This window comes from Oncorhynchus gorbuscha, linkage group LG07 (genome assembly GCF_021184085.1).
Source record: "Oncorhynchus gorbuscha isolate QuinsamMale2020 ecotype Even-year linkage group LG07, OgorEven_v1.0, whole genome shotgun sequence".
Taxonomy (NCBI): Eukaryota; Metazoa; Chordata; class Actinopteri; order Salmoniformes; family Salmonidae; genus Oncorhynchus; species Oncorhynchus gorbuscha.
The window spans coordinates 46,942,784-46,957,748 of record NC_060179.1 but is presented as its reverse complement, the minus strand read 5'-3'; positions in this window follow the sequence as shown (position 1 = coordinate 46,957,748).

The window sequence follows — 14,965 nt, the reverse complement described above, 5'->3', positions numbered from 1 at the left end:
CTGTTGAATCTGACAATTAATCTTAATGGTTGTACAGTCGTCTCAAATAAAACTGTGAAGGACCTCGGCGTTACTCTGGACCCTGATCTCTCTTTTGAAGAACATATCAAGACCATTTCGAGGACAGCTTTTTTCCATCTACGTAACATTGCAAAAATCAGAAACTTTCTGTCCAAAAATGATGCAGAAAAATTAATCCATGCTTTTGTCACTTCTAGGTTAGACTACTGCAATGCTCTATTTTCCGGCTACCCGGATAAAGCACTAAATAAACTTCAGTTAGTGCTAAATACGGCTGCTAGAATCCTGACTAGAACCAAAAAATTTGATCATATTACTCCAGTGCTAGCCTCTCTACACTGGCTTCCTGTCAAAGCAAGGGCTGATTTCAAGGTTTTACTGCTAACCTACAAAGCATTACATGGGCTTGCTCCTACCTACCTCTCTGATTTGGTCCTGCCGTACATACCTACACGTACGCTACGGTCACAAGACGCAGGCCTCCTAATTGTCCCTAGAATTTCTAAGCAAACAGCTGGAGGCAGGGCTTTCTCCTATAGAGCTCCATTTTTATGGAACGGTCTGCCTACCCATGTCAGAGACGCAAACTCGGTCTCAACCTTTAAGTCTTTACTGAAGACTCATCTCTTCAGTGGGTCATATGATTGAGTGTAGTCTGGCCCAGGAGTGGGAAGGTGAACGGAAAGGCTCTGGAGCAACGAACCGCCCTTGCTGTCTCTGCCTGGCCGGTTCCCCTCTTTTCACTGGGATTCTTTGCCTCTAACCCTGTTACGGGGCTGAGTCACTGGCTTGCTGGGGCTCTCTCGTGCCGTCCCTGGGGGGGGTGCGTCACCTGGGTGGGTTGATTCACTGTTGTGGTCGGCCTGTCTGGGCCCCCCCCCCCTTGGGTTGTACCGTGTCGGAGATCTTTGTGGGCTATACTCGGCCTTGTCTCAGGATGGTAAGTTGGCGGTTGAAGATTTACCTCTAGTGGTGTGGGGGCTGTGTTTTGGCAAAGTGGGTGGGGTTATATCCTTCCTGTTTGGCCCTGTCCGGGGGTGTCCTCGGATGGGGCCACAGTGTCTCCTGACCCCTCCTGTCTCAGCCTCCAGTATTTATGCTGCAGTAGTTTATGTGTCGGGGGGCTAGAGTCAGTTTGTTTATCTGGAGTACTTCTCCTGTCCTATTCAGGTGTCCTGTGTGAATCTAAGTGTGCGTTCTCTAATTCTCTCCTTCTCTCTTTCTTTCTCTCTCTCGGAGGACCTGAGGCCTAGGACCATGCCCCAGGACTACCTGACATGATGACTCCTTGCTGTCCCCAGTCCACCTGGCCATGCTGCTGCTCCAGTTTCAACTGGCCTGGGCCCTAGGACCATGTCCCAGGACTACCTGACATGAGGACTCCTTGCTGTCCCCAGTCCACCTGGCCATGCTCCTGCTCCAGTTTCAACTGTTCTGCCTTACTATTATTCAACCATGCTGGTCATTTATGAACATTTGAACATCTTGGCCATGTTCTGTTATAATCTCCACCCGGCACAGCCAGAAGAGGACTGGCCACCCCACATATGCTCTCTCTAATTCTCTCTTTCTTTCTCTCTCTCGGAGGACCTGAGCCCTAGGACCGTGCCCCAGGACTACCTGACATGATGGCTCCTTGCTGTCCCCAGTCCACCTGACTGTGCTGCTGCTCCAGTTTCAACTGTTCTGCCTTATTGTTATTTGACCATGCTGGTCATTTATGAACATTTGAACATCTTGGTCATGTTCTGTTATAATCTCTACCCGGCACAGCCAGAAGAGGACTGGCCACCCCACATAGCCCGGTTCCTCTCTAGGTTTCTTCCTAGGTTTTGGCCTTTCTAGGGAGTTTTTCCTAGCCACCGTGCTTTTACACCTGCATTGTTTGCTGTTTGGGGTTTTAGGCTGGGTTTCTGTACAGCACTTTGAGATATCAGCTGATGTACGAAGGGCTATATAAATAAATTTGATTTGATTTGATTTGATGAAAGAATACAAACAGTGAATGGTTATACAATCTATAATCCCCATGATCAAAGTCAATCAGTTAGCAAACAATGACGTTTCTCATTTCACGCTTTCAATTGTCTTCATGTGTACATATAATTAATTTCAATACACATGAACCATATCGATTGCATAATTGGCCTATGAGGATCCGTAGGGCTGTGATCATTGACAATTCACATTACACAATATGTTTGAAGCGTGCGCTCCAAGCCGCGCTCCGCGGTGATAACTATAAACAATAACTGAATGGCCCACTCTCCCGATCACCACAGATCATTCAGATGAAAGGTAAGAGTCGGTGGACTTACGTGGATTCATGGACGCACAGAACTTCTGGATCAGATGGATTTAGGGAAGAGAAAGCAGCAAGATCAGGCGATGGCAATTTCCTCCTTTTATGGAGTTGAGATCTGTAGGACATTTCCACCTGACCTAATTAAAGCGCCCCTGGCCCAGCTGAGTAAATGGCAATGAATTAGGAGTATTCCACCAACTCCATGGGCCTTTTCTACACAGGCGCTCTCATTTGTTGACTTCTGTAAATGTAAAAGCCTTGGTTTCATGCATGTTAACATTAGTAGCCTCCTCCCTAAGTTTGTTTCATTCACTGCTTTAGCACACTCCGCAACCCTGATGTCCTAGCCGTGTCTGAATCCTGGCTAAGGAAGGCCACCAAAAATCCTGAAATTTCCATCCCCAACTACAACATTCTCAGACAAGATATAACTGCCAAATGGGAGATCTGTCATAATATCCAGGTCTGTGCCAAAACAATTCGAGCTTCTACTTTTAAAAATCCATCTCTCCAGAAGCAAGTCTCTCACCATTGCCGCTTGTTATAGACCCCTCTCAGCCCCCAGCTGTGCCCTGGACACCATATGTGAATTGATTGCCCCCCATCTATCTTCAGAGTTTTTACTGTTAGGTGACCTAAACTGGGATATGCTTAACACCCCGGCCGTCCTAAAATCTAACCTAGATCTCTTCAATCTCACACAAATGTTCATGAAAACCACAAGGTACAACCCTAAATCCGTAACCATGGGCAGCCTCTTAGATATCATCTTGACCAGCTTGCCCTCTAAATACACCTCTGCAGTCTTCAACCAGGATCTCAGAGATCACTGCCTCATTGCCTGGGTCCGGTAATGGTTCCGCGTTCAAAAAACCGTCCCTCATCACTGCCAAACACTTTCTAACACTTTCTAATCGACCTGGTCCGGATATCCTGGAAGGATATTGACCTCATCCCGCCAGTAGAGGATGCCTGGTTGCTCTTTAAAAGTGCTTTCCTCACCATCTTAAATAACCATGCACCATTCAAAAAATGTAGAACTAAGAACAGATATAGCCCTTGGTTCACCCCAGACTTTACTGCCCTTGACCAGCACAAAAACATCCTGTGCCGTTCTGCGTTAGAATTGAATAGCCCCCGCAATGTGCAACTTTTCAGGGAAGTCAGGAACCAATATACCAGCCACCATAATTTGCAAATAAATTCATTAAAAATCCTACAATGTGATTTTCTGGATTTTTCCCCCTAATTTTGTCTGTCATTGTTGAAGTGTACCTCTGATGAAAATTACAGGTCTCTCTCACAATTGCACAATCTCTCAGAACTTGCACAATTGGTGGCTGACTAAATACTTTTTCCCCCACTGTATATCTCCCTCTCTAACTTTAAGCATCAGCTGTCAAAGCAGTTTACCCATCACTGAACATAGCACACCCAACTACCTCACCCCCATGTTATTACTTACCCTCTTGCTCTTTTGCACCTCAGTATCTCTACTTAGACATCATCATCTGCACATCTATCACTCCAGTATTAATGCGAAATTGTAATTATTTTGCCTCTATGGCCTATTTATTGCCTACCTCCCTACTCTTTGTACACACTGTACATATATTTTTCAATTTTTTTCTATTATGTTATCGACTGTATGTTTGTTTATGAGTAACTCTGTTGTTTTTGTGAGCACTGCTTTGATATCTCTTGGCCAGGTCGCAGTTGTTAATGAGAACTTATTCTCAACTTGCCTACCTGGTTAAATAAAAGTGAAATTATTATTTTTATTTTTATTTATTTTAATTGATGGACGTCTATGGGAAAGCAGGAGTGAGAGGAGGTCTGGCCTAGGGCACACTCGTTCATCCACAATGGCTCGCTCACCTTCAAAAGAATCTGGGAGTCCCCGAAGGCTGTTTTTCTGAGAGGATCCAAAGACACCCGAGCTCCCTCGAGAATCATCGGCGACAGGTGAGTCAGATACTCCGGAACCTATGCAACTGGGCAGAGATAGATTATTGTCTAGAGAACGTTCACATAGGCTAAATTCCAACAGTTGTCTACTGTTGGGCAGCGGGACATTATATAGCCACCTGCCCGGTTAAGAGACCTATTTCTGTAGTTGGTACAAGTACTCTGGTGAGCCAGACTGGGAATCCTCTAAATCCCATCAACTGCACTCCTTTTTTTATACTGCCCTGGGGAGACCAGTCTAAATCTCTTCGGGTGCTCATTGACTCTGGGGCGGATGAGAGTTTTATGGATGCTACCCTAGTTTCTGAATTTGATATCCCCACTCAACTCCTCTCTGTTCCCATGGACGCTAGAGCACTGGACGGGCGCTCCATTGGAAGTTGGTAGCACTGTTCCAGTTAATTTGCGGGTTTCAGGAAATCAGTGAGGCTATACAACTTCTCCTCAGTGAGTCTCCACATGTTCCTGATTTGGGATTTTCTTGGCTCAAGATACCGAACCCCATTATTGATTGGACCACATGTTCACACCTGGGTTGGAGTCCGTTCTGACATTCCCATTGCCTCAAAGCATTGCCTTCCCCGAGATGGCCTCCTCAGGGCTTAAGTCAAGTCTCAGATTTCTATGCTGTCCCCACAGAGTACCACGATCTCCTGGAAGTCATCAGCAAGGCACAGGCTACTTCTCTTCCCCCGCACCGTCCTTATGATTGTGCCATTGATCTCCTCCCAGCCACCACGCTACCTCATAGTAGGATATATACTCTATCTGGGCCGGAGCCCAAGGCCATGGAGGAGTACATAGAGGAGTCTCTGGCTCCTGGGGCCATCCGTCCATCTGCATCTCCTGCAGGCGCAGGGTTTTTCTTTGTGGAGAAGAAGGACAAGACCCTGCATCCGTGCGTTGACTACCGGCGTCTGAATGACATTACGGTTAAGAATCGTTAACCCCCTACTACTCCTCTCCTCGGGGGGCCACCCTTTTTTCCAAGCTGGACTTTCTGAATGCCTACCACCTGGTTCGAAAACACGAAGGAGATGATTGGAAGACAGCCTTCAACACAGCCAGTGGACATTTGGACTCACGCTGTCTTCCAGGCTCTAGTAACCGATGTGCTCCGGGACACGCTAAACCGTTTTGTGTTCGTTTACCTTGATGACATCCTGTTTTTTTTCCTGGTCTGCCCAAGAACATGTTCTTCATGTCAGACTTGTCCTTCAGCGCCTCCTGGAGAACCAATTGTTTGTGGAAGCCAAGAAGTGTGAGTTCCAATGCTCTACAATCTCATTTTCTGGGATATGTCATCGCTGAGGGAAATGTCCAGATGGATCCTGGAAAGGTGAAAGCAGTGGTGGATTGGCCTCAACCCACGTCCAGGGTGTAGTTGCAATATTTCCTGGGTTTTGCTAACTTCTACCGCCGTTTAATTTGGGGTTACAGCACCCTGGCACCCCCTTCCCCCCCTCTGCACTCAACTCTCCCAAAGTACCGTTTACATGGTCTCGAGCTGTCGACAGAGCCTTTGTGGACCTGACGCATCGGTTTACCACAGCACCCATCCAGACCCGTCCCGTAAATTTGTGGTAGAGGTTGAGAATTCTGATGTTGGAGTGGGGGCCATCTAGTCCCAGCAATCTGCCCAGGACCAAATGCTTCATCCCTGTGCCTTCCTGTCCCAGGCAACCGAGAACTCCTGGCGGTGAAGATGGCATTGGAAAACTGGCTGGAAGGAGCAGAACAGCCATTCTTGGTCTGGACCGACCATAAAAACATTGAATATCTCTGTACAGCCAAGCACCTTAACTCCAGGCAGGCCCAGTGGGCTCTTTTATTTACAATATTTAACTTCACCATTTCCTACCGACCAGGGTCCAAGAATGTGAAGCCTGACGCCCTCTCCTGCCTATACAGTTCCTCTGCCATACCCTCAGTCTCCAAATCCATTATCCCTACCTGCCTTGCAGCCTCAGTGGGTTGGGGTATTGAGACCCTGGTTCGCAAGGCACAACATTCCCAGCCTGGACCTGAAGGGGGCCCCGGTTAACCTGCTATTTGTCCCTAACTCAGTCCGGTCCTGGAATGGGCTCATTCCTCCTGACTGACCTGTCATCCCAGTTTCCTCCGTACCGTAGCATTGCTCCGACAACGTTCCTGGTGGCCTACAATGGTTCCTGACGTCTCTGCCTTTGTCGCCGCTTGCACGGTCTGTGCCCAGAACAAGACTCCACAGCTCCTTCTGGCCTTCTTCAGCCACTACCGGTCCCTCATCGTCCCTGGTCTCATATCTCTCTGGACTTTGTCACTGGGCTTCCCCCATCTGATTGCAACACCGTCATTCTGACAGTGGTGGATCGGTTCTCAAAGGCCGCTCATTTCATCCCTCTCCCCAAACCTCCAAGGAAACGAAGGAAACGGCCCAGCTCATGGTACAGCACATCTTCAGGATCCATGGATTCCCGGTGAATATGGTTTCTGTCTGGGGTCCTCAGTTCTGGAAGGCGTTCTGCACCCTTATTGGGGTGTCGGCCAGCCTATCCTCCAGATTCCATCCTCAGTCGAATGGCCAGTCGGAGCGAGCTAACCAGGACCTGGAGACCACCATACGATGCCTGGTCTCAACTAACCCCACTACCTGGAGCCGACACCTGATCTGGGTGGAGTATGCCCGGAACACCCTTCCCTGTTCAGCCACAGGACTCTCCCCTTTTGAGGGCTCCATGGGGGAATCAACCTCCACTCTTCCCAGAACAAGAACCGGAAGTCAACGTACCCTTGGCCCAGATGTTTATTCACCACTGTTGACGTACCTTGAGAAGAGCTCAGGTAGCACTTCTCAAGACCAACTCCAGGTATCGTCAACAAGCGGACCGCCGCCGGACTCCAGCTCCCCGCTACCGCAGAGGGTGTGTTGGCTGTCCATACGGGATCTGCCACGTCGTGTAGAGTCCCGCAAACTGTCCCCCTGTTTCATTGGTCCTTTTCTCATCTCCAGAGTCCTTAGTTCAACTGATGTCCATCTCTTGTTATCCCGTACCCTCCATATTCACCCTATGTTCCATGTGTCTAGAATTAAGCCTGTGTCTCAGTCTTCTGTTTTCCTGTACTCCTGATTCTATTATCTTTTTGCTATTACTCCCGGTTTTAACCCTTGCCTGTTTTCTGGACTCCGTTCCCGCCTGCCCTCGGGCCTGCCTGCCACTCTGTACCTCCTGGAGTCTGAACTAGTTTTTACCTTTTGCCTGTCCACAACCATTCTCTTGCTTACCCCTTTTGGATTGATTAATACATATCAAAGACTCAAACCATCTGTCTCCCATGTCTGCATCTGAGTCTCAGCTCAAGTCTATCTGGGACCCTAAGTGAGATTTGAATTCGGTGCCTCTCCTATAGAAGTTGAGGGTCATGCGTTCCTGGGACACTCAAGTCATCTCATATCACTAACATTTGTCTTACCTCTCATTATTGAAGGTCTGCAATAAAGCCCTGAGGAGGTTCAAGAGGAGGAAGGGTTTCCAAATTGGGTCAAGTTCTATACGGAGATTGGTGGTGATTAATAGAAGTTCTCGCACAAAAGAAATGTATAGCATTCTCTATTTTGGTGTAGTGACATTCATTATCTGGGCTTGGGAGCTGAGAGAATTTGTTGATATATTTCACTAATGGTAATCAGTTGGCTTTTTTAATGTACTCCTCAGTAGATACAGTATATGGATAAAAAATAGAGGGTTTCCCCATTTCATATATTGGAATTATTTTATCAATACATTTGTGTGCTCTTGGACACATCATCAGTGACGTTTCCTAGGAACAAGTTTTGGGTCTTTCAACATTTTAGAACGTCACCCATCAGACCTTTGCTTATTATAAGTGACATCATGCTAGTTCCCATGGATTTACTGATGCCCCACCATTCCAAGGCAACTAACCACTGGCCAACTCCCTGTCACAAAATAACAATATTGTAACGGTTTTCTTCTGGCGAAAGAGAGGCGGACCAAATTGCAGCGTGGTTATTTTTGTACATCTTTAATAAAGATGAAAATACAACAATCTACAAAACAAGAAACGTGAAAAACCGAAACAGTCCTATCTGGTGCCACAAACACAAAGACAGGAACAATCACCCACAAAACCCAACACAAAACAGGCTACCTAAATATGGTTCCCAATCAGAGACAATGACTAACACCTGCCTCTGATTGAGAACCATATCAGGCCAAACATAGAAATAGACAAACCAGACACACAACATAGAATGCCCACCCAGCTCACGTCCTGACCAACACTAAAACAAGGAAAACACACAAGAACGATGGTCAGAACGTGACAGATATGCACTTGTTCCTATCTTTCAGTACAATCGTGGAAGGATTGGGCCAACATTGAGAAGGGTTGGGTGTTTGGGATGATGGAGGTCAAACCCAACAGACGGTGGCAAGTTCTTAAAATGGTGGGAAACCGTTCACAGAAAACCTTAATCCCTCTCATCAGACGACATGTGCAAAGAGGTTCATTCTGAGTGATTGCTGGAGAGTGTATGTCAAGTCTCTGAATAGGCTGGGTTACAATCACCAGACAGTCAACCACATAAAAAAACTTTGTAGATCCTCACACAGGATGTCACACGCAACACATTGAAAGAGCGTGGCAGACAATAAAGGGGTAGGTCTGGATGCTAAAGGGCAATCGGACCAAAAAAGGTTTCTTGAGTGGATGTACTGGTTGGGTAAAGAAAATAAGGAATACTCTCTCAACCCTTCAAAGACATCCGATTAGTATATCAGCTGTAAGATTTTCACTCTTAGCATACACCCCCTAGAGGAAATGGAACCGTGGGTACCCGACGCCCGTGTACTTTGCCACCTAAATTGAAATAGCGGTCAATACCGGCCTTTTAAATCCATACGACCACTACAAGCTCTATTTAGCCGAAAAACAGATTCTTATATCAACCATTACGATGTCTTTGGAACTACTATCTTATAACACATTAATGTTTCATTCTTTTGACAGGGTTATAAGCATGTTTTGTTGCTATCAGTGTTTTTTTGGGGTCACTCCACTAAAATGTATTTGATATCATATGAAACGGGAGACTTCCAAACATATCACTGTCCGATCAACAGGCGATTGAGATGGATTCCTATCGATCACAAGTACTGTATTGGGTGTCTCTAATCATTGTAAAATAATAACTACATAGAAATTACATGAGGGATTTGAAGATTTGATTAGATGTATTTCACTTTACATTAAGTTACTTTTTCCTGAGTAGAAACATTGTAATAATTGACATTTTGATATATCCTGTGAAATATGTAATTACCTTGAAAGTACATTGTAATTGCAGTTATAGGTGCTGTAACAACAGTTATTCTATATTGAAGTGTATTTTCCCAATGATTGTAATAAAAAGGTTTACCCTACTATATCTCACTTTACCTTAAGGCTAGGCGTCCCGCTAGCTGACAACTGCCGGTGGAACTGGAGGGCGCGCAATTCAAATAAATAATCATAAAAAGGATGGATATTAAACATTTAGGAACATACAAGTGTCTTATATCAGTTAAAAGCTTACATTCTTGTTAATCTAACTGCACTGGCCGATTTACAATAGGCTTTACAAAAAGCTTTTTTACGAAAGCATGCCATGTGATTGTTTGAGGACGGCACCCCACATCAAAATATTTTTCCACCGGCACAGGTTTCATAAGTTTCATAAATTCACAAATAGCGATTAAATATTCACATACTTTTTGAAAATCTTCCTCTGATTTGTCATCCAAAGGGTCCCAGCTATAATATGTAGTGTCGTTTCGTTAGATAAAATCCTTTTTTATATCCCAAAAATTCTGTTTAGTTGGCGCCATCAATTTTGAGTAATCCACTCGTTCAACATGCCAAGATAGGAATCCAAAAATATAGTCAAAATATATTTCTATTTAATCCTCAGATACCCTAAAATGTAATTAAACTAATATTTCATACAGAAAGAAGTATGTTCAATAGGAAAACGATATTAGCAGGTGCAGACATCATCATAGTGCACATACACACATTTCCAACTCATATTTCTTACTCGTTTTGGAAGAAATAAGCCTGAAACCTTGAACAAAGACTACTGACACCCAGTGGAAGCCATAGGAATTGCAGACTGGTAGCTAGATTTAATTATTTCCATATACGTTCCATTGGAAGAGCATGGGCTCTCCAAAAAAATATATTGTCTGCCAGACGAGCTAAATGCCTTTTATGCTCGCTTCGAGGCAAGCAACACTAAAGCATGCACGAGAGCACCAGCTGTTCTGGATGACTGTGTGATAATGCTCTCGGTAGCCGATGTGAACAAAACCTAAACTTCCTGACGCTACCCATCCCTTAAGCGGGATAATTGTCATTAGCAACCGCTTGAATAGCATAGCGCCTCAGTCAAATAATATTACTAAAAATATTCATATTCATGAAATCACAAGTGCAATATTGCAAAACACAGCTTAGCCTTTTGTTAATCCACCATTCGTCTCAGATTTTGAAATTATGCTTTACAGCAAAAGCAATCCAAGCATTTGTGTAAGTTTATTGATAGCACGACAAAACATTAAGTACACTTAGCATCAGGTAGCTCGGTCACGAAAATCAGAAAAGAAATCAAATTAATCGTTTACCTTTGATGATCAGCAGATATTTTCACTCACGAGACTCCCAGTTACACAACAAATGTTCCTTTTGTTCCTTAAAGATTATTTTTATATCCAAAATACCTCTGTTTGTTTGGTGCTGTCATGTTTGTCATTTATTATCATGTCTTGTCCCTGTGCTCCCCATTCTATTCGTTTCCCTCTGCTGGTCTTATTAGGTTCTTTCCCTCTTTCTATCCCTCTCTCTCCCCCTCCCTCTCTCACTCTCTCGCTCTCTCTTCTCTCTATCGTTCCGTTCCTGCTCCCAGCTGTTCCTATTCCCCTAATCATCATTTAGTCTTCCCACACCTGTTCCCGATCCTTTCCCCTGATTAGAGTCCCTATTTCTTCCTTTGTGTTCCGTTCCTGTCCTGTCGGTTCCTTGTTTAGAATTCACCGTGCTGTGATTGTGTATCGCCCTGTCCTGTCGTGTTTTTGCCTTCATCAGATGCTGCGTGTGAGCAGGTGTCTCTGTCAGCTACGGCCTGCGCCTACCCGAAGCGACCTGCAGTCTGTGGCCGCTTCTCCTGTTATTCCCCTCTACAGACTAGAGGATTTCTGTTATTCCCTGTTTGGACATTTCCTGTTAAGGATTCAGGATTTGTCGTTTTCTGTTTGGACTTGAATAAACTCTGTTTCTGTTAAGTCGCTTTTGGGTCCTCTTTCACCTGCATGACAGGTGCATTATGTTGAGAAATCCACAGGAAAGAGCGGTCATGACAATGCAGGCAAAAATTCCAAATAGTTTCCATAATGTCCACAGAAACATGTCAAACGTTTTTTATAATCAATCCTCAGGTTGTTTTTAAATTACACTGCTCAAAAAAATTAAGGGAACACTAAAATAACACATCCTAGATCTGAATGAATGAAATATTCTTATTAAATACTTTTTTCTTTAAATAGTTCAATGTGCAGACAAAAACATCACACTAAAATTATCAATGGAAATCAAATTTATCAACCCATGGAGGTCTGCCTTTTGGAGTCACACTCAAAATTAAAGTGGAAAACCACACTGCAGGCTGATCCAACTTTGATGTAATGTCCTTAAAACAAGTCAAAATGAGGCTCAGTAGTGTGTGTGGTCTCCAGCCATATGAGGTCTGGCATTGTCTTGCATTAGGAGGAACCCAGGGCCAACCGCACCAGCATATGATCTCACAAGGGGTCTGAGGATCTCATCTCGGTACCTAATGGCAGTCAGGCTACCTCTGGCGAGCACATGAAGGGCTGTGTGTCCCCCCAAAGAAATGCCACCCCACACCATGACTGACCCACCGCCAAACCGGTCATGCTGGAGGATGTTGCAGGCAGCAGAACGTTCTCCACGGCGTCTCCAGACTCTGTCACGTGTGCTCAGTGTGAACCTGCTTTCATCTGTGAAGAGCACAGGGCACCAGTGGCGAATTTGCCAATCTTGGTGTTCTCTGGCAAATGCCAAACGTCCTGCACGGTGTTGGGCTGTAAGCATTTTGCAGGGCTCTGGCAGTGCTCCTTCTGCTCCTCCTTGCACAAAGGCGGAGGTAGCGGTCCTGCTGCTGGGTTATTGCCCTCCTACGGTCTCCTCCACGTCTCCTGATGTACTGGCCTGTCTCCTGGTAGCGCCTCCATGCTTTGGACACTACACTGACAGACACAGCAAACCTTCTTGTCACAGCTCGCATTGATGTGCCATCCTGGATGAGCTGCACTAACTGACCCACTTGTGTGGGTTGTAGACTCCGTCTCATGCTACCACTAGAGTGAAAGCACCACCAGCATTCAAAAGTGACGAAAACATCAGCCGGGAAGCATAGGAACTGAGAAGTGGTCTGTGGTCCCCACCTGCAGAACCACTCCTTTATTGGGGTTGTCTTGCTAATTGCCTATAATTTCCACGTGTTGTCTATTCCATTTGCACAACAGCATGTGAAATGTATTGTCAATCAGTGTTGCTTCCTAAGTGGACAGTTTAATTTCACAGAAGTGTGATTGACTTGGAGTTACATTGTGTTGTTTAAGTGTTCCCTTTATTTTTTTTAGCAGTGTCAACATTCACAAAGCCGCTGGGCCAGTCGGATTACTAGGACATGTACTCAAAGCATGCGTGGACCAACTGTCAAGAGTCTTCACTGACATTTTCAACCTCTCCCTGACCGAGTCTGTAATATCAACATGTTTCAAGCAGACCACCATAGTCCCTGTGCTCAAGGAAGCAAAGGTAACCTGCCTGAATGATTAACGCCCCGTGGCATTCACGTCGGTAGCCATGAAGGGCTTTGAAAGGCTGGCCCTGGCTCACATCAACATTCTCACATAGGTGTTGCATTACCTCCTGGTATGGCAATTGTTCGGCATCTGAGCGTAAGGCGCTACAGAGGGTAGTGCGAACAGCCCAGTACATCACTGGGGCCAAGCTTCCTACCATCCAGGACCTATATAATAGGGAAAGCCCATGAAATTGTCAGAGACTCCAGTCACCCAAGTTACAGACTGTTTTCTCTGCTACTGCACAGAAATGGGACCAAAAGGCTCCTCAACATCTTCAACCCCAAAGCCATTAGACTGCTGAACAATTCATAAAAATCGCCACTGGACAATTTATATTGACACCCCCTGTACACTACTACTACTCGCTGTTTGTTTGTTACCTCTGCATAGTCACTTCGCCCCCACCTACATGTACAGATTACCTCAAATAACCTGTACCCCTACACACCAACTCTGTACTGGTGCCCCCTGTATATAGCCTCGTTATTCTTATTGTGTTACTTTTTATTATTACTTTTTATTTTAGCCTACTTGGTAAATATTTTCTTCTTCTTGAACTGCACTGTTGGTTAAGGGCTTGTAAGTAAGCATTTCACGGTAAAGTCTACACTTGTGTTCGGCGCATGTGGAAAAGAAAGTTATTTGATTTGAAGTGTGGTTAATCTGGTGTTCACTGTCATGATAGATTACATATTTAAGGAGGTGGAACAGTGAGTGGGTGTGGCCTTGTATGCTGATGATGGGGCTGTATGGAAGGGAGGTGGGAATATGAAATATGTGAGGGTTTAGGATGTTTGTGGACAAGTCCTGCTTTATGGTGTTTTCAGGGAGGAAGGTCAAAGATGTTAGGCTGCAAATATACAGACAGGAAAAGTATTGCGAAAGTATTCACCCACCTTGGCATTTTTCCTATTTTGCTGCCTTACAACCTGGAATTAAAATAGATTTTTGGGGCTTGTATCATTTTATTTATACAACATGCCTACCACTTTGAAGATGCAAAATATTTTTAATTGTGAAACAAATAAGAAATAAGACAAAAAAAACAGAAAACTTTAGCGTGCATAACTATTCACCCCAGCAAAGTCAATACTTTGTAGAGCCACCTTTTGCACCAATTACAGTTGCAAGTCTCTTGGGGTATGTCTCTATAAGCTTGGCATATCTAACCACTGGGATATGTGCCCGTTCTCCAAGGAATAACTGCTCCAGTGCCTTCAAGTCGGATGGGTTCTGCTGGTGTATCGCAATCTTTAAGTCATTCTATGATGAGTGTTGGGTTTGCGTCAGACATAGCGTTTTCCTTGTTGACCAAAAAGCTCAATTTTCGTCTCATCTCACCAGAGTACCTTCTTCCATATGTTTGGGGAGTCTCCCACATGCCTTTTGGCAAAGACCAAACATGTTTGCTTATTTTTTTCTTTATGCAATGGCTTTTTTCTGGTCACTCTTCCGTAAAGCCCAGCTCTGTGGATTGTACGGCTTAAAGTGGCCCTATGGACAGATACTCCAATATCCGCTGTGGCGCTTTGCTGCTCCTTCAGGGTTATCTTTGGTCTCTTTGTTGCCTCTCTGAATAATGCCCTCCTTGCCTGGTCCATGAGTTTTGGTGGGCGGCCCTCTCTTGGTAGGTTTGTTGTGGTGCCATATTCTTTCAGTTTTTTAATAATGGATTTAAATGGTGCTCTGTGGGATGTTCAAGGTTTCAGATATTTTTTCATAACCCAATCCTGATCTGTAT